The sequence below is a fragment of the Vollenhovia emeryi genome, unplaced genomic scaffold (genome assembly GCF_000949405.1).
Source record: "Vollenhovia emeryi isolate VEMERY1.0 unplaced genomic scaffold, V.emery_V1.0 DF939129.1, whole genome shotgun sequence".
Classification (NCBI taxonomy): domain Eukaryota; kingdom Metazoa; phylum Arthropoda; class Insecta; order Hymenoptera; family Formicidae; genus Vollenhovia; species Vollenhovia emeryi.
Genome location: NW_011967237.1, coordinates 3,151,237 through 3,172,509, shown reverse-complemented (window position 1 = coordinate 3,172,509; position 21,273 = coordinate 3,151,237). Strand labels below are relative to the sequence as shown.

The window sequence follows — 21,273 nt, the reverse complement described above, 5'->3', positions numbered from 1 at the left end:
AAATATATCAGCGCGCCGAATAAACCTCCAACCCGTGTTTTCTTTTGATTATTAAAGAGGATCGCAAAGTATCTGTAAAGTTTCCGACTGTAAAGTTTCAGGGATTATTATATAATTGTGGAATAATATAATCGTGTGTCAACGTTTTGCCAAACTAATTGTCTATTACACGCACAATTGCTCATGTATCTCGTGTGCGTTTAATTATTTTGTACATCTATTAGCGATGATACAGAGTTCCTGTTTCGGAAGAATAAAATACTATTTTTCATAATAATCGAATAAAAATTTTTACCTCAGTGGTCGAATTGGTGAGACGCCCGCCTAGAGTGCAGGGAAGTCCAGGCTCAAACCCTGGCTGAGGTGATATTTCTCGCAGTAATTTGTCTCTGATTTAAATTGCCAGTTGTGTGTCGGTTATCAATTTTCCTACGCTGAAAATAAAAACTACTTTAAGTTCTCAAGAAACACAGTACTGTCTCGCCCTATGTTGAACCTTTAATTCTATTATATGTATAGTAGGATCTAAGACAGTAAAAGAAGTCGAACTGCAAGTACAAAATTTACTCCTACTTTCAAACTGATAGCGTCGAAAATTTCTGCTTTCGCCAATTTAGCATTAAAGTAGGTCCTTTTAAGAAGGTGCTAAAGTAAATTTTTAGAATTAAAGATTCAAGGGAGGAGTAAAACATATAACGTCATCAAAGTAGGATATTGCTGGTCTGTAGGTGTAAATTGTCCTTAAAAGTGTCAAAATAGTACCAAAATTTCAACTCGAGATGTCGAAATTTTGGCCCTACGTTGAACCTTTAATTCTGTTATACAATAGGACCTAAGACAGCAAAAGAGGTCGAAGCGCAAGTACAAAATTTACTCCTACTTAAAAACTGATAGTGTTGGAAATTTCTCCTTTCGCCAATTTAGCATTAAAGTAGGTCCTTTCAAGCAGGAGCTGAAGTAAATTTTTTAAATTAAAGATAGCGTACAAGTTTTATGGGAAAACGTACTGGTTTCCCATACAGACTGCAGACCCATTGGATTATCGCTCGTCGCTCGTCGCGTCCAGTCTGAATGCGCCATTAGTCGTGCGGTGCGTTTCGTCGCGGCGCACATTCTCGGCAAGACCGGCGTTTCTACGCGCGTGTTTCCCGTCGCGAGGGAATTCCGCGTACGTACACCGTACATCTCGGATTTTTGTCGACCCTTTGCGGACGACGCGCGATTAATACGCGATCGGCCGCGTCGCTCGTGATCTTTGCGTTGATTTACGAGAACGACGCGCGCGTGCCGCTCCACAATCGGGAGACGCGAATGTATCTTCCGGCTAATTGCGGTATTGGGCAATTGGTCTACCGTTCGACGATGCTGCGGAAGCCAACTCTTCCGTTCTCCCTGCGAAATAGAACAGAAATGTAAGACATACCTACGCAATTCCGATCGGAATCCCTTCCGAAAAGTTCCATAATACATACCCAAGGGAGTCGCGGAAAGTTTACGCGTCGGCGTGAAGTTGGCTGCGAATTGCCAAGTCTCTCGTACTGTTCCCGACAGACGCACGGCGCGACGAGCGCAACGGCGTCGCGGCGCAGCGCAGTGCAGCGCAGGCTCGTTTCTCGAATAAACGGTTTCGCGATTTTTCTCCCGGCGTGCGACGCGACTCGTATTTCGTACGCGAGTGACCGCTTCCGAATAAACGCGTGTCTCGGGGTATCTCGTTCGCAGTGGTGCAGCGTCGCGAAGGCGGGCTGGCTGGCGTCCCGGAGCGTCGCGGGGACGCGCGCACACGATAGGCTCCCGCGCGAGGGAAAGAGGGAAGCCGCGGGAAACGGAGACGGTTACGCGCCGTACGCGAGCCCCGCGGGGCGAGAGAGACGAATACGCGCTCTCGCTCCCGCGGCGGGTGGTGGGAGTGGGAGTCGGAGCGGGGTGGGGAGATCCGAGCGGGAACCGCGCGCGAGGCAGTGCTCGCGCAGCCGCCGGGACGCGCGTATCTCGCGTGTGTGTTCTCGCACCGACTCGGCCAGGGCGGAGGAGTGGGGGAAGCCCGCGAAACCGAGATCAGCGCGCGGCACTGCGCGCTCGAGTCTCGCGGTCGCTTCACGGCGGCGATATCCGTTTGTTCGCGAATCCACGAGTGCGCCCGCGACGTTCGTCAGCCGAGTCGAAGGGAACGATCCGGAGTGATTCGCCTGGAGTGTTCGCGACGCGCGCCACGTTGCAGTGACTGCGCGCCCGACGCGGAGGAGAGCCGGGCCGTCGTCGCTCGAGCCGCGGGAAGAACGATTTCGCTCTTTTCCATGAGAACTCGGGGTGGTCCGCGTGTGCGTTCGATCTCCGCCGAATTGTATCCCGCGTCGTCGCAACGGCGATCTCTCTCGCTCTCTCTAATCGCCGGGCGATCGGGCGACCCGCGTGTCGGCGGCCATAAGCGCGTTGAGAAGCCGCCCGCTCGCCTCTCTCGCGCGGACTCCCGCGGAATTACTTCGGCGCCGCGCGGTGGCGAGTCGCTCTCCCGTCCCGCTTGAGATTCGAATTCCCCGCGCTCGGGCGCGCGCGCGATCCCCCGCGATCGCGAAACCCGCCGCGGAGTGTGCAAAGTGCAAACGGAGTGCGGCCGAGTGGCGATCCAGCGATGCGTCTTCCTGGGATGACGAGGATGCCGCCGCGGAAGGTGGAGGACCAGCCGATCGTCGATCATAAGGCGCCGCGCCGTGGACGTCGCTAAGGAGCTCCACTCTCGCCACGACGTCCGGTCCGCCCAGTCCCGGTAAGTCCAGCACTCGCGTCCGTGCGACGCTACGTTCCGGCTTTGCGAAAGTAAGCCCGCTGTCCTTCTCTCTCTCTCTGCGTGTCCCGATTCAATTCCTGCCGTCAAATTCTATGATTCCGACAACGTTACGCGACAAACGGCATCCTCTCGCCGTCCAATTTCGAATGACGCAGCGATCGTCGCGACCGTTACGCAGCGGGTTACTTTTTTTTTTGTACAAAACTCGATAAACTGTCGCTTACTTCAATATCGCGTGACGCAATTCGATTTTGGTTATGTCACTAGGCAATTTTTTCGTCCCGTAATCACGTTAACGATATTGGAATATCTGTTTTTTTTTCCCCGATGATTCTTGGAGGGGAGGGGAGGGGGTTGGTGTTCAACGCAGCCCGCGTTGCACGGTACAATTATGTGTGCGGAGTTACCGTAATTGCTATAATAGCAAGACCGTAATATTCGGATTTATGCGACGTACGTGTATTTGTCGTGTAAATAGATAGCGTGCAAATAAAATAGATATTCCTAGATATTAATAACGCAAATGGCGAACTCCGATTTATCCTGTTTATTTCTATCGTTGATGAATACTTTTTGTATTAAGCGTATTAAATTCTGTTGAAAATTTATTATTGAAAACACCACCGTCAAAAGAAGAGCGGATTTGCTCGATTAATAATAATAATAATAAAAAGTGGACGCGCATTAGCCGCGCTTCTCGCGGCTCGCGTATTTTTTACACGGGGAAACTCAGTCATTTCTTACAAAGGAGTTAATTAAATTTGTGCTTTGCGGATGTGATTCGCGTAAACTGTCACGGCGCAACGATAATTGCTTGATATACAAAATTAAAACGTTATCGAAATAAATGGTGGGATTAGAATCGAGATAAAAATTATTTTAATCTACCGCGAACATAATCATCCCGCGGAAATGTCGCGAAAACGTGCGGAGAACGCGGTGCCGCTGCTCGACGAAAGCCCGATCTACAATGTGCTCTTTGCGTCTGGAAACGTTCTATTTTATAGCCAATAAACGTTTCAAAAATTTGTGCGAGTTGATAAACTGTATATTCCACATCGTACAATCGTGCATTATCGACAAATTTTTTAAGTCCAATCTACAATGTGTTTTTCGCAACGAGAAACATTGTGTTTTATGCAGACAAATCGATATGCTCAAAAAATTAGTGTATAATGTAATAATAGTATAATATTTAATAATATAATAGTATAATATATAATATAACTGTATAATATATAGGGGAACCCGGGGCATAACGGGAACGCTAAGGTTAAAATTAATTTTAAACAAAATGAAAATACATAAATGAATTATTTTTTTACGAAAATTTTCTTTGAAATGTCTACTATAAGAAAAAAAATGGTTTTACTGTGAAAGAATAGTTTAAAAGGACGAAATTTTTATTTTATTGAGATCATGACTTAATCTGATTATCATTTTATGCGGGGCATAATGGGACTCCTCACAAAACTGATATATTTCTTATATATTAATGTTTAAAATTTATTAAAAATGATTTTTTAAATACGCAATAAATATACTAATGTAGTATTGCATTTTAATAATAATAATTATTTATTGATAGCACTTATTATCACATCTACATGAAACATTTTCAGAACAGTAGGTGCAAATATGTGTAATATCCTCATTGTTGCTCATTGTTCCTTTCAATGTTGCTGTTAATTTTCAATTTTTTGTTGAGACATGCTCTGTTAACTTAACACTTACGAGTCAATTAATAAGGAGAGGTTACATATTGTACCATTATGCCCCACGGCCTAATGTCCCGTTATGCCCCCAATGTACCTTTACACTAAATAAATACAAAATATCATTGATAATCAATATCTGTGCAGAAATACTTTACTAAAGTGACTAGAAGAGATTGTTTAATAGTGTAAAATTACTTATGGTAATAAAAAATAGAATTTTATCATTGTTACCTCATGCTGATCTATCAACGAAATTATAAGCGAGTCACGGAGAGTGCAGCGAACGCATTAAAAAATTTATAGCATTTTTTAGTTAAAAATAACATGACAACTGATAACAGCATGCGATAAGGATCATCTAATAGCAATAATTGCAAAATATTTCAATACATAACAGCACTTCTGTAAAAAGTTATAGATCATATCCCATTATGCCCCGCCGTTCCGTTATGCCCCGGGTTCCCCTACAGTTTATCAGGACACATCCATTTTTTGAACGTGTTTATTGGCTATAAAATGTTTCTAGATGTAAAGAACATATTGTAGATCGGGCTTTAAAACCTAATCTACAATGTGCTATTTGCGTCTAGAAACGTTCTATTTTATAGTTAAAAAACGTTTAAAAAATTTGTGCGAGGTGATAAACTGTGTATTCTACATTGCACTATCGTGCAGTGTCGATAAATTTTTAAATCTAATTTACAATGTGTTTTTCGCAACGAGAAACATTCTATTTTATACAGACAAATCAATATGCTAAAAAAATTTGTCGACAATGCACGGATGTGCATTGTATAATATACAGTTTATTAGAACGCACCAATTTTTCGAACGTGGTTATTGGCTATAAAATAAAATGTTTCTAGACGTAAAGAACGCATTGCAGATCGGGCTTTAAAACCTAATCTACAACGTGCTCTTTGCGTTTAGAAATGTTTTATTTTATAGCCAATAAACGTTTAAAAAATTTGTGCGAGGTGACAAACTGTGTATTCTACATCGCAGAATCGGGCATTGTCGATAAATTTTTTAAGTTCAATCTACAATGTGTTTTTCGCAACGAAAAACGTTCTATTTTATACAGGCACATCGATATGCTAAAAAAAATGGTCGACAATGCACGAATTGTGCAATGTATAATATACAGTTAATAACTCGCATAAATTTTTTAAACGTGTTTAATGGCTATAAAATAAAATGTTTCTAGGCGCAAAGAACACATTGTAGATCGGGCTTTAAAACCTAATCTACACTGTGCTCTCTGTGTCTAGAAACATTCTGTTTGTAGTCGATAAATACGTTTATAAAATTTGTGCAAGTTGATAAATTGTTTATTATACATCGTATAATCGTGGAGTGACAAATTTTTTAAGCGTTTTGATTTGTTTATATAAAATATAATGTTTTTATATGCAGAAAGCATATATCAGGCTTAAGCGTATCGACTTGCCTGTATAAAATAGAATGTTTCTCGTCGCGAAAAACACATTGTAGATTAGACTGAAAGGATCGCTGCGGCCCGGGCGCGCAGCTTCCGCTGGTAGGTTGGAGAACGCGACACGATTCCGTTGAAGAAGACCACCTCTTGAAGTAGGCGCTTAAACGTCAACATCTTGGAGAGCCCAGTCACTCGCTCGCGAGTGGAGTGCGGCAGCCCGGCTCCGTCCTCTCGTGACGTCTCTCAGCTGCCTCTCCTTCTCCGAAAGAGAAGCGGCAAGAATTAATGCGCGGTGTAACGAGGAATTCATATCAACCGGAATATTTCCAGCTCGCGTTTCTATTAATTGCGCTCCCATTTCCGCTCCGTCGATCCGCGCCCGCGATGCGCGCGGAACGTATTCCGAAGTCGCTCCACCGCGCGCGGATTGCGCGCTCGCAGCGAGCGAGGATAATTTGGAGTATAATAGTGCGCTCGAGGGAGGCGGCCGATCGCAGTGTTTATTTAGAGAAGGGCGCGGGTATTTGTTTTTTTATTTTATTTCGTAAATTATGCCGGCGCGAAAATCATGGAAACCGTTCCACTGTGGATAATTTCGTCGCGGTTTTCACTCGAAGCAATATCGGTTATCGAAGTAATTTGTTACGAAATACATTTCACGCCGGCCGGCTATTGTGTTTTTTTTATGATGGTAAAAGTATTTTTTAATTTAGCAGACATTTTTTTATATTGATTTTGTGAAAATTTTATTGCGGAGAGAACAGGGTGTTAAATTGTATATACCCGAAACAAAATGGTCGATCGCAAGATATTTAGATATAATTTATCGCTCGCCACCAGGTATGTGCGGGACGTCGCGTCGATTTCTTTTGAAAGCGGTCCATTGTACCGAGGGATGCTCGCCGAGAACTTACGGTAAACTGTGCGGTTCGGGCGGGTTAGCTCGGAGCGAAGATGCGTACTCGAAAACTATTTAATAAGAATATTCGCGGTATTCGCGCGCTATCGTATCGCCTTTCAAAATATATTCGGTTACGCGATGTAATCAGGGGAGTTAGATTTAATAGAAAATATACGAGCGTAATTTGCAACAAACTACTTAAATTGCGCGTAACACGATCCGTTACGTTCGGTACCGTATTGCACGTAATATCCCGCATAGCGTAGCGCACCGCGGCACTTGTACCGAAGCAAGACACAGCAATGCGGACTATGTGTGAAACAATATCTAATCACGAGCAGCATTCGCGAGAGACCGGATTACTTGATTCCGAAGTATAATATATTGCTCTCTGTGTAACGCGCGGCAAAATATTCTCGTACCTACGTAACCTGGTACAATGCACGTGGGTTTATCACGGGCAATATTCGGCGCGACGTAACTTATCGCTATCTGTGTACAGCGCGAGATGGCTTATTGAAGATTGCGGGACTGCTATCGGCTCTGCGGGGCGTACCGGCAATTAGTTACTTAATCGCGGAGGCGCATTTGGAGCAGCGTATCGCGACGATAATCGATAGGCAAGAATAGAGGAAACGAACGCAGGGTGACGGGCGCGACGGGTGAGGGGTGGCCGGGCGAAATCACGGAGCGGAGGGAAGCTGGGGAAAATTGAAGAGGTCGCATCGTTGATGAGTGCGCTGAACCAGGGCTCTCGAGAGATCCAGGGGAGGTCCTACTCTAATTTCAGCGAGACGCTCCTTCGCGCGCGCACGCCTCCCTCCCGGTTTTCGCGGACTTCGTTTTGGAGAGGCTGTGTGTTGAAAGCGAGACCGTGTGTCACGCGAGCACGGGGAGAGAGGCGCGAGAAAGAGACGAATCACTTGTCCCCCCCCCCCTCCCTCCCCCCGAACAAGTTCCATCCGTCGAGTGGCGGCGAGAAGCCCTCCGAGATGAGGCGACGGGAAACAGAGGACGGTCCTCTGTCCGCGACTTTCCGCCGCGCCGAGAAATTTTCCAATTGAGCGCCTAACCCCGCAGCCGGGATTAATGTTTAACCCCGTTAACAATGGGCGCTTTTAAGAAACGTTGCCCGCGCTTAAAAAACTCGGTCGAGATGCGCCACTAAAAAATGCAGTACGTTACTTAAGCCGCGCGCACTTAAGCGATATTTTCCACCGTAGAAGCAACTTTACATGGTGTATCTCATAAGAAGTGGGTTTTGTGCGAGCGGCAAGATGTAACGTATGTGTGTGGACTTTTACGGGTAAATTTAAGTCCAAGAGGAAATATGTGCATGTATGTATATTTATATTAAAAACTTTTTTAAAGAGAACATTAAAGAGGGATAAATTTAAGAGACTCGTCAATGATGGTAGATGATTAGATAAGTGATCGAGCTTATCGTTTCCTTTTTAGCAATTTTATAGAAATGCATTAATGTTATAAAATTTAATAAAATAGTTGGATCATCGGTCGGGTATTTTATACACTTGTAACAATATTTATAGGCGATAAAATATAATCATGCGCATCGCCATAATCCATGGTAAAATTTTACCAACGTCTTCAGGATTGTTATTCTATGTAGTTTTTCTTTGAAATTTGTTTACGAAGGTTCATATTACATTTTGATCTCTGTAATTTTTACGTATTCGCAACTAAGACGTAATTAAATTGATCGAAAGTAACGGGACGTTATGCTAAATTGGTATGCAAACGTATTATTCGCAGAATTATGTCTTCGGCAAAAAAAAGTATCGATTAGATACGAATAAAAACAATCGGCGATTCTTTAACTATTTTCTCTAGCGGATTAATTTTATTAGGTGTAAGAATCAACGCTATTACTTTGCCATATTCACATATTTGCCATAATTAGCGGCGTAAAATTTGCGTGTCGCAAATGGACGCGGCGACTGAAAGAGGAACGGAAATGCGTGTAGAGGGTGGCGTAGCGTTTCATTTTGAACGAGGAGCATTCTCCACGGCCGGCTGGCTCGCTCTAAACAGGCAATATTACCTATTGACTTTGGCTGGCAGGGCTGGCCGATGGTTGACTAAGCCGTATACGAGTTTCAGCGGAATTTGTCTATATGCGGTTTTACCCTGTGTCAATTTCAATTGTTAGTTATCAACATGACTGACGTTGAAATATCAGAACGTTGGCATAGGATTACAGATTTATTTTGAAAGAAAAAGAGAAAGAACTAATCAGAATTCGTCAATGTCGCCAGCGGTAATTAACAGCGTCAGTGCTTTCTTGATCACACCTGGCATCTTTAATAAAAAGAAAAAGAAATGAAACTACGCGGCGTCGTGAATTCGACAGTTCTAATAAAATTGATCGAAAAAGCTGCGGGAAAATTGGAAGAGAGGCAAAGTCGAAATATTCTGAATACAAAATTACAATTCTTTCCTCTAATATCGTAACTCGTCTCTAAAATCTTTTCCTCCCGCTATTTTCTTGCAGCTGCGCATCTGAATTAAAGTCTTCGGGTTTTCCGTGGATGATTACTTTGCCGGAAATTTTTGACGAAGTGCGATCCCGGCGTGTGTTCATTCCGACAGCTGTCCAATTTGTCCCGCGTCTGGTGCATCTCCAGCATCTCGCGCGACCTATTCAGCTTTCGTATCGGGTTCATGGACGCTCGTAAAATTTCGGGCTCCGGTCACGAGTACGGTGGATTTTTCTTTGCGTTTTGCCCGTCCTATGATCCCATCTTTGCATCTTACCCCTTTTGATCTCTTAATGCATCTTTGTGGAGAAACATTCTCCAACTGCGGTCTTTCATTCCTTCCTTTTCACATCGCGCAAAATCCGATTTTTTTTTCGACGATTCACGTGATTATAACGAGTTCTCGTTTCTGAAATATTTATTTTACTTGACTGAATAAACGCGTCTTTATCACGGTGATTATTTTTCAATTTGTATTATGTAAATTTGTACAGTTCGATTATTCGTTGCTCGGTAGATTTGTTATCGTGACGGAAATGATATCGTAACGTTTGTTTTCCTTGCAGGGAATATTTTCCTGAAATTATAATAATAAAACTCGCTGGCATACAGCATGTTAAAAATAATATTATCGCTCGTGTCTCATATCGTTATTGTAATTTTTAATAATATCACATTCCAATAATGTAATGTTTGTCCGTTTTTAATTACATTTCATGCAGTGCACACTGTCATTCACGTAAATTCGGGCGTGCGAATACACGAAAGGAATACAAAGAGTTACACCATGAAAAAAAAAGATCTATACAATTTTTATTCGTTTATATTTAAAAGAAATGTGATACGCACGTGTTGTAAAATTTAAAGCCGATTTTAATATTTGAGCGTTCGGCAAGTTTTATAAAGTTTACATTTGTAGAATTGCAAAATGTGAGATTTTCAGTCTTAACGGAAAACGTATTGAAGGTTTAATCGAACGACTCGCTTTTCGTATCACACGCGAGTTTAAATATGAAAAAGTATAATGGACTAACGGCTGTCTTTGTCACATGTTATTTACGTAAGTAATTTATGAACGGTGCTACACACGTACACGCGCGCATATATTCTCGTATCTCCGTAATGAAAAGTCAAATATCGAGATGGATCCGATGGATCATCGGAGAGTACGCGGCACGTCGGCGATACGCCATCCGTCATATTATCGGTTTACCGGTGTGTATATTTTTTTACACGTTCTAATTATATCCGTCGCGCGCCCGATCCTGCGTGCAGTCAATCCGGATTTCGGTCGGTCGACGGGCGAAATAACTCGAATCATGTTACACGTGCGTTAATATGCCGCGTAACGCAACTGACCCGTGCCGAAACGAGCAACGAATAATAAACGAACGGATCGGTAATGGAACGCTTGGATGCGAGGCGCAAGACGAGTCGATTTTTTCTCCCTCCTAATAAAAATGAGTTATTTGCCGTTCGGGCGTTCGGTTTTTCCGGTTCTCATCGCAAGATCTAGTCCGGGGGATCGCCGCTCTCTGCAGCTGTCGGGGCGTGTCGGCGCCGAATCACGCCGGTAATGACTGCCGTCGTTAACGCGAAAGACAATTTTGTAATAACCAACGGTGAGATTGTTGAAAACTTTTCTGAAAGAAGGAAAGAATCGGGAATCTGGGAAAAACCTGTTACAACTCAATAACAAATTTAATTTTGGATAATCACGGCGTAGGGTCAAAATAAGTGTATAAAGTGATTAACGGGTGAAGCTTTATTCCGCAGTATCAATGTGTTTCGTTTCGCGATATCGATATGAATTTCACCCGTGAAAAGAATTAAATGAGAGTTTATCATTTCAGTATTTATTTCCAGCTTTGTAAACGTCAGTCGTTTTTAATCGCGTTCTCTCCGCGACACGTGAACATAAAAATCATGCGGAATCGTTTCCTCGCGAAATCGTACGAAATTGCTTTGGATAAAACTTAAGAAGGTGCATTCGCACCTCAGTCCAGGCGGTTCAATTTCGCCGGTTGATCTGCAGGAAGTCGCTGCGAACACCCTGACGGTGTATATATTGGCCTCTCGCAAACTCGTGTCTCTTATATCTTCGATAATTATTCATTTTCCTGCGCGTAATTTGGTTTGATTTAATTGCAAACGATGGATCGCCCGTCGCGTTTGCAGAGGTTTGCCCGATTCTCCTCGCTGCACTCTCTCTCTCTCTCTCTGACGGCAACGACCCTTCATGGATTTCCCAGACTGGTTCAATATAAACTGCAATTTAATTGCCGAGCCGGCCAATAAACCATGCTTCCTCCGTAATTTCGCGGCCGAGGACTGCTCATTGCAAAATCAAGGACGCACGATCGAATTCGGCAACGATCGCAATTAAGACATTTTTCCGTCTTAATCCTGTTTTTTTTTTATATCTTTGTTTTTGTCGGAGATCGCGAACGTGTTTTTAGCCTCGATCCTCCTTAACTCTCGATGCTCGTTGTTAAAGTCGCCGAATCGAATTTATCGCGGGTACAATAATTTAAATGTCAACAAATTGTGTACGGCGCAATTGTTTAAATAATGAAATTGTTTTTCTATGTGACAGATATTTCCCCGTAATAGATTCATCGCCCGTTGTAATTATCCGCAAATTAAGAGTTATTGTTGTGCCGAAAATTATTTGTGCGCAATTTCGGCCGACTCCGCGGATGGCGATACACACGCGTTGTCCAGTCAGCGGCTAATTGGCAACGTGAAATTAACGTGGCTTAAACCAAATTGATATTTTAAATGCTACTTCATTCGGTTGCGTGCGTGCAATGCCCTCGTAATTATTTAAGCCGCGATATAAAGTAAGAGATATTCCTCGAAAGGGTACGCGATTTTCGGCGGTTCCGTCATATATTATACGGGCATTGGTACCGATTATCAGCCGAGGTTCGAAATGCCGCGAGAGCGGGCGAACGAACGAGCACTACCTCGTTTATCCGGCGACGACGGTAATTACCGGGCTACGCGAGGCCGCCTCGCGCCATTAAATTAATCTGCTGCCATCGATATCGCCCCGGCCGTGGCAAAATCCGTGGCCTTATGGCAATAAATACGCAGTTACGTTGGCCGGCCGATCCCGCTGTATTTCACTCGCGGCTCGCGCGATTTGTCACCTTTTATGCGCCTTTTACGTCCCGACCTGTTTCTTAAACTCTCGTTCCTACGCTCGTCTATCGCGTGCCTCACCTCACGTTACCGAGAATACGTGTTGCGTATCCGCTATATTGTACGCCGCACGTTACGTGGTGTACGCGCGTGCCTCGGAAGAACGGCGACGCTTATAGCTACCTAGTAGGCGTAGACAGTGTCATGGGATATCGGGTGACGTTCGATCGAACGTCGTTGAGAGGGATTCCGGAGGGTGGTATTGTGTCGCAGGAAGAGATAGAAATCCAACTGGGACTGGAGAGAAATTCCTCCGCTCCGAGTACCGTCGATCTTGCGTCACTCCATTTTGTATTAACGTCTGCTACATCGGTTGGAAAAATGTTTACCTATTAGGAGTTTACCTATCCTGCAGTTTCTTTGCTAATTAAGCCTCGGCGAATCGGCACGCTTTATTGCAAATTCAAAACGTGTATTACGTGTATCATAAAATTTTACAGATAGACATTTGTTACGTTTTCAGCGAGGGGTAAACCGCTGACCAAAATCAGGTACACCAATGCCTACTAATGCCCAGTGGGCATTACTTTAGCTTATTTTCTTATGTTATCTTATTTATCTTGTTTTATCTGCGAAATACCCCAGCGAGGCCCAAACTAATGCCCGGTAATGCCGCGAGTCTGTTGTACACCACAATGCCCTGAGCGGTTTATCCCTCGGTTTTGAATATTGCAAAACATATCTGTACGTGAAAACAAGCGGAAGGTTTTTGTTTAATTTATTCTCCACATTGTTTCAATATAGTATACATATTTTCATGAAGAAAAGTTCCCGATACGCTATACGTACTTGGAGTTGAACGAAATTTACAATATTTTGAAATAATTTTGGGATGCTTTCTATTATATTATCGCGCCGAATTTTTCAAACGAGTGAAGCGTAATGAGAAACCACGACTCGCAAAACATTGAAATTGTAAAGAGCAAAAGAGAAAATCTGTTTAACCGTTCGCGTCGATTATCGTTTTTAGTTTAAAGATCAGAAAGAATCCAGCAATTTCTTACCATTGCACGTTTGCACGTCGGTAGCGTGATGAATGAATCGTCGAGTGAATAAGAACGATTCCGTTGAAACTCTCTCTTTAATAAGTCCGTGTTTAAACGGAGGTTTTGCGTCCGTAGCTCAATCGGGGCTCCGCAGTTGAGAAACGACCGTATTGAAAACCTGAGATGCGCGTTCGCAATTCCCATGCCTAACAAAAAGATTATGTGGTCTCTTTTACTGCGTGCGATTCCAACGAGAATTTCGCAAACGAAGAGAATTACTCATATTGTTGAACATCGTTTGCGCCTTGAAATGCGCGAGAAAAATTCGTTAAAACACTGTAGATGGAAAGTTTGTAGGGAAATATGAATTTATATATTTATGGAATACATGTTTCACATAAAACGACTATATATCCAAGTTTTGATATTTTGCTTCGGGCAGTATTTTGTATAATGCTGCAGTATTTTATGAAAAGCGTATCAAAAAGTATATCATTTACGATTTTAAGATGAAATAATTCATCCTTTATGCAGTGTTTTCTTCTTTTGAAATAAAATTTATATAATCTTTTAAAATCGACGAATGTGCGGGGAGGGATTTCAGAGATTATTTTAAAAACAGAATTTACACTAATATGAATAATTTAATATCGCACGTAAATTTCCCACGTTTGAATCAGCTATAACATAATTGAAAGTATCGTGTTTCTTGAATTTGCGATGGAATATCACATAATTATTTTTTCGACAAGCATTACTGTCTATAAAACTATATTATTAATTGTTTTCGACCGCTTTTTCTCTACTTGATTAAGATGGGCGTGTTCCCGTCGACGGATTCTAAACGAGATAAAGTCAAATCCGCACCATCTGGTACTTGGAATGTCCGCCGCATTACTCTTGAAAGCTCACGGCTCTCTCGAGAGACGCACCTCTCCTGTGGCGCGCGTATATTCATCGCGTAATTAACGTCTCGTAATTATAGGCGCACAACAGAGAGAGAGAGAGAGAGAGGGGGGGGAGGAGGGGAGAAAAAGAGAAGTCGGACGTTCCATGCTCGCGCCAACACGTTCTTGCTTTTCGATCGTGGGCATTACGAGCTTTCACGAGGCCGCACCGCGTGAATCAGGAACTCTGAAGAGGGTGTTATGTGCATTATGAACCACTCGACGATGGCCCGAGAGTCCGGGGTTTACGAGCTGCTCATCGGTCGAGACCTGGCTCTGAGACGGTCAGTTCTCCTTCATTGTTTCTCCTTCGTTCTTCTCTCTCTCTCTCGTTCTCAGGTCTCTTCTTATTGTTAGTTGTTTCTCTCTTCCTTTCGGACGCTTCTATTCACACGCGCGCGTTTACGTTCGTCCAGTCGAACGGCTGCTTCCTCGGTTAATGTTGATGCACTTTGCAAACGGCGCCGCGGGGACGTCTTGAAGTCACCATCACGCCGAGAATCATCCGCGTTCGTGGGAAAACCGATAGAGACGACTCTCCCTTGCGTATCCATCCCTCCTTCTCACTCGTTCGGGACACCACTTGGGCATTGACGAATGGAGGTGGTTGACCCGCCGGTTCTTTAAGAGACGCGCCAACCTCTCTCTCCACCTGACGCCCGGCAATGAAGCCGTACGGCGATTCTTCACCGCCGAAGATAGGTCGGGCCGCGAGCGCGCTCAGGTGTCAATGGGATTAGTGTTGTTCGATTAATGGGACGGTTCGTTATAGGTGGTACGGAGCAGGGCTCGCGGCTGATAGCCAAGTACAGTCTTTCCCGCTCTCGGGTAATTTTCGCGAGGCTCGTTTAGCTTTATCAAGGTAATCGCAACCGAACGTCTTCATTCTGTCGTGAGCGAGAGAAACATTGGGATCTTCGATCCGTCGCGCTGATAGCTACCGGCCATCCTTCTAAATCACCGCTGTCGGCCTCTTCGACCCCGGTCGATTATGCTAGGATGATGCTGCGATGAAACGATGAAACGGAGCTGCGAACGGGGAGGGACGAGAAACAATAATAGTTTACCGCGCGCCGCGCGGTACGTTAACGCGAATAATGCGGAAAGTTAGCTCGGACTGATCGACACCGACGTACACGGCGCTTCTTCCCCTCACCTCCGGCTTTGCGGTCAGACGGGCGAACGGAAGTTATGCGTTTGGATCGCTTCGCGTAACACGCGGCAAACTACAACGAACTGTTGCGAGCGATGAGGGAATCATTAGTCAGGTCGATAGGTCCTTCGCTGAGTCATAAAGATAGTGCAACCTCCACTATCGTCCATTTTGCACAGTAGCTCGTTATCGCCGCGTCCAACTGTCTGGACGGCGATGCGAGTAATTTTGCAACACGATGGACAATAAACTGTTACGTAATTTTATTGTCTTTCTTGGTAGCGCAGGTGCTAAGGTGAACCTGCGGAATATGCGAAATTGATTAATCTAACTTATTTTCGCACGCGTCTTTGAAAGCGCGACTAGAAATGGCCAAATTTTCGCGTAATTAATAATTTAAAATTAAACGGCGAAAATTCCTTACTTTTTTCCCCCGTTAAATGCGAATTCGTAATTTTTAACGAACGGAAAATTTTCTGGAGTCGCAGCCCGTGTTTCGCTCATTGAAAGTTTGAATCACTCGCCATTCATCAAACTTGTACAAAGCTTAATGAAGCGAAGTACAATGGCATAGCGGGAACTATGTTATTAACACTTGTTGGATTACTCTTTTTATTTCCATTTTTCCAATATTCGGGGCTTTTATGCAGTCCGGCTTGAATTCAGTTTCCGCGACGCATGAATCTATGCAAAAATTTATGTTGCCTCATTTATCCGCACTTTTATTAACGCGACATTGTTGGTTACAGCGATCCTCTTAATTGCGCTTTTATACCGCGCAGAATGTATCGATCATTGGCGCGAGATAAATAAAGTATCAGGCAGCGCAATCGCGCGAAATCCCGATATTAAAGCGCACTATCAAAGTCTCTGGGCGGACGCAAATCGCGCTCGATACGAATCTCCGAGGATTAATTCATTAATCTCTGGTATTAATTCGCGAATTCCACGTTTGCGTCGACGTCGTTTCATCTTTTGCCGCCCGGCTACATTCCTCTTCCGGGCTGCGAGCTGTGCGTTCGCTCTTTCTTTTCTCCCCGGTTCATTAATTACGACGAATTCCTGTCGCTTAACAAAACACTTTTTACTTTTGTTAGGCTCCGAATAGGCACGAGTTGCCGTTCGGTTGTGAAATTGGTCACGTGGCTGGAAATGTTTTGTGAGCATGTAGCCAAGGGCGGGAGGCAGGGAGGGAGGGAGGGTGAGGAAGAAAGAAGAAGAATAAGCCGGCAGGGGGATGCGCCATTTCGATCGAACCCGATTTGTTACGTAAGCGAGTATGCCTGGTGTTCCGCGAGAAAATCGCGTTTATCACACCGTGAAAACCCTTGTCACGTGCAGGCGCGGAAGATGTACCCAAGTTCGTAACGGTAACGTTCCTTGTTGCAATCCGCGCGCTATCCGCACGTATTTCAATTTCGTTTATGACCCCGCCGTGCCCGAGCTCAATAAATGCCATTGCTGCTCATTCGAGGCGTCCTCGGGACAATGCAGTTCGATGTATCATCCGACACGATTCTATTGGCGAAGCCACAAAGTGCGCTTGGCAAAAATTTCTGCAAACTTGATACTCCATTTTCCGAATTTCAATATAGTTAATAGAGATCCGATACTTCTTTCAAACGGATTTCAGCTGTAGATTTCTCGATACATTCCAAAGAGAATTTAACGACAAACTGGAAAAAATATGAATTACGAGGGATGCATAATAAGTTTTTATTACTTCTGTCAAAATTAATTTGAGAGAGAGAGAGAGAGAATATATATATTTAAAATATAGCTGTATCGTTCAATCTAAAATGCTGAGATAAAAAAAGTACAAATAACTTAAGGGAAGAGGACGACTAACACATGTATCGATTGTCCACTGTTCCCGTCCGCGGTCTCTCGCAGGAGTCTGGAATCGAGCACGTGATAGGACCATGTTAGACGCATAACGTAATTATGGCTCCGTCAGGCATAATCGCGTAACTGCACGAAGTGGCGGACGTCGAAAAAAATGTTGAGCAACAGTCTGACGATTCTGTTGGCGATCTCCGACGACGAGTATCGATCCTCGGCGAGGCGGCCGACACGGTTACTTCCGGTCGACGGCCAGATTTCACGGCGAATTAAAAATTTCGCATCCTGCCGGGGGTGCGCGCTCACCGGCCGATGAATAAAACATCGTTCTGCGTGGTTAGCCTGATTATTTACACAGGTACACGGTGAGCAGCTGCGTGAACCGAAATCAATGTAGCCCGCGACTATCGCCTGTTTAATGCACGTCGAGGCGCGCCTTCGCGGACGTGGCGTGATTTTTAACGTTACTGTTTCGAAAAAACGAAATCACCGCTCGGCGCCGAGTATATTTCGCATTCGAGGGAGCGGACTTTCCGCACGGGATCGCCGCGAATGCGAAAACTGCGCCGCTGCTCGCGCGATATAGACATATTCCGGACGGTAAAGCGCACTTGGACGTAATTAAACGCACATGCCCGCTACACCAACTCTCTTCCGCCTGCTTGAGCTCAATGATTAAAAGCCGCGTGGTCGCGCGGTGATAGGTTTGTACCTGCGCTCGATGATTCGCTGGAAAGGAGGGGCTCGGACGTCGATGGTGAAGAGCCGAGATGCAGCGAGAAAAGTTGGTTAATGAGACTCCGCGCAGATCGCTACGTGATTGATATGCAGAAATCAAGCTCTCGTGTAGGATGCGCGTCTCGGGGTATCAGTGATTATCTGGACAGATAATTGAGAGGATTATTGCTGATCCAATTATATCCTCTCAGTGCTTGATACTGTATCTTAATATATTATGCGTGCTTTGAATTTAAGAAGACTCGAATGAATAATTAATAATCTGTGCAAGTAATTTCACTATTATGAGTTATGTTCGTCGCATATTTCATATGAGTCGAATTTACTAATTATAATATAAAAGTTATCTGTGAATTTTCTGCTAATTTTCATTACAATTACGCATGCAATTACGAGTCTCTGTTCAGGCCGTTACTTTGAACAAAACAATTATGTTAGAATTTCTATATTTTTAATTATAAAACAGCTGAAACATTAATTTATTTATTACGGCCTAGTAATCATAAAATTGTACATTTAAATTTTATTTAAATTACATTTAAATAAAGCGTTTGCGGGGGCATATCTCCGGAGAAATCTTCTTACCTCTCTTGAGATTCAAAATTAATATCTTAGGGCGTTTAATTCTGACGCACACTGCATAATCGAGTCACAAATCGTACCTCGTATTATTTTGAAAAAGTAAATAATGACAAAAATTGAAAATTTCTTTAGATCGCCAGTAATCAATAACAAGAAGCAAGACTTTAGTCGACCTTAACTGGTGTAGTCTTTAGATTTCGCTTGAGAAGGACCCAAAGGTAGAGAAACGTCGCATTATATTTAATTTATATTAAACATTGACCAGTTAAGGTCGACTAAAATCTTTTTGTAAATAATGACAATTATCTTAGAGAGAGATATTGAATGGTCGTCGGTGGCCAAGATTACGAGAATACTCATGGCCCAAGGGCCGCTTTTAACGCATTGCGGGGCGGATGTTCAGGGTGCCTGTCGAGGCGAGGGTCGATCAGTTCCCCATACGAATTGCATTTGCACGCGTTAGACAGCCACGTGGCCCGATTCCTGAGGGATTCTCCCGCGCATAAGCGAGCGGGCTGCAAAATCGCGCTGAGAATCATTCAGCGCGAAAGGAAAATGGCGTGTACGTGTAGGAAAGATCCCGCTCCGTGCGAACTTGGCTCCGTAGTGGATTAAAGGGCCGATCGCCGATTTTGTTCCGCTCGTTAATTCTCGCCTAATGCGATCGACGTAACGCAACGCGTTTCCGAGAGCGAGAACGTCGTCTATTTTGTATCGACGAAGCAGTTACTTTGTTATCGCACGTAGTCGTATTATCTCGGATTTACTTGACGGCGAGGGAAAGCACGATCCAATTAGAACCGTGCCGTTATTACCATAAAACACTTTAGCCGTAACTCGGGCAAACGGATTCACTATGTCGCACGACACTTTCCAGGTTTATCCCACAGAGATTTAAGGCGATAAATATTTAACTGCTTCAGTTTAATCGATTATTCTGTGAAATAACGAAATACCAGCTTAAATAAATCACTTTCTTTCGGCGTATAAATACTGGATACACGTTAATGCATTTCTGCTGACATCTGTACCTATAGATACGTAGCGTTGCTCCGTTTAATCAGTCGTTATAATATATGTTAATAGGAATAAGTGGAGTAAGTCTTCTTCTTAATGCAAATGGCTAAATATTCGATGCTCCTTGATTTGTGGATATCATCGATTTACATAAAAATAAGTAGCATCCTTTCATCGAATGTCGCACAAAACATCCTCCTCCCACCCCTGATATCGCAGACAATTACGTAATTGGTCCTTTAAGGTAGCTTTGTCCACGTTTATCGCTCGCGGGCAATATCATTCCGGCTCTAACCGTGAAATAAAAGCGAGATTTCGATTATCTGCCGATTGGCAGAAGTAATTACGCGGTAAGGTAAGTGCGCTTTGAAGTAAGTAAAAAAGCTTTAAAGGTGCCTTACGCGTTAAATATCCTTTGTTTAATCGTGTGTCGCTTAAACCAATTTTTAATTCAACTTTCAACTTAAGAACAAATAATAAAACGTTAAAATAAAAAAAAATGAATTTAATTGTGAATTAAAAAATGTCATGGTTTTGAAAAGTCTCGCGAACTTAAAATCGCTGCAAGAAAGGAAATGTCCGTATGTCAAAACAAGTGTGGCAATACCGGGTATGTAGACACGCTTTCATTCGTTGCTTCCGTTAATAATACAGTTGAAATGTCAGCAATTTGAGACCCTCACTAATGCGTCTGTAGACTGCACAAACCATCTACGACGTGACTACGCATATCGTCGACTGCGGTATTAAATATTTACTTGCTCAGTACCGAGCATCTTCTTGAATCCTCCTGGATCCTCTCGGATTCTCTCAGACAGTTATGTCTATTCTGGATATTGCCACCTAGGGACGGTGTTAACTTCGGATGCCGTACGTTCGAGATATTCTATCTCCGACGTCTCTCCGGACGGTATACGTGCGGTGGATTAATAACTACTAATATCGTATATGAGGCGAAAGAAACTGAAAATTAGCTTGTTCTCAATTATCTCATGACGTTAATAATTGATCTCGAGTTATCGGGTAAGGAATACAATGTTAAAGTTCGGGAGAAGTTGACTTAATCAGTTGATGCAATTTGTAGGTAAATTGTATGTTACCATATGTATAATACCACGACGCGATTTGCATGAAATTATCACGGAACATTATCTTACGCACGGATCTACGTTCGCGTGGAACGAAGATCTAGCAATTACTTTATCTCGCTATTCTTGACATAGATGATAGCTAATTGTGCATAATCATAATGCTGCACTTCCGTTGGCAACTTTCGCCGAGAGCCCGCAATTCGCGGATCCACCCGCGGCGGATGGCGCAGCGAGGACGAGAGTAATGAGAGAGAGAAGGCGCAGCGCGCGGAGACAGATTCAGCAATGTGCACCGGTGAATTTTACTTTCTATAGCTCGACGAATGAATATAAAGCGCTCGTCCTATTCAAGAACAAAATCGAACGG

General features: G+C 43.6%; 1 protein-coding gene across 1 annotated transcript in view; it reads left to right on the top strand.

Moving 5' to 3' along the window:
* The first annotated feature begins 2,303 nt into the window (after positions 1–2,303).
* LOC105568501 overlaps positions 2,304–21,273 on the top strand; it is a 133,818-nt gene continuing 114,848 nt past the window's right edge. Inside the window, exon 1 of the mRNA XM_012024210.1 lies at positions 2,304–2,767. The gene's annotated coding sequence lies outside the window, so the exon portion shown is untranslated. The remainder of the gene's footprint in view (positions 2,768–21,273) is intronic.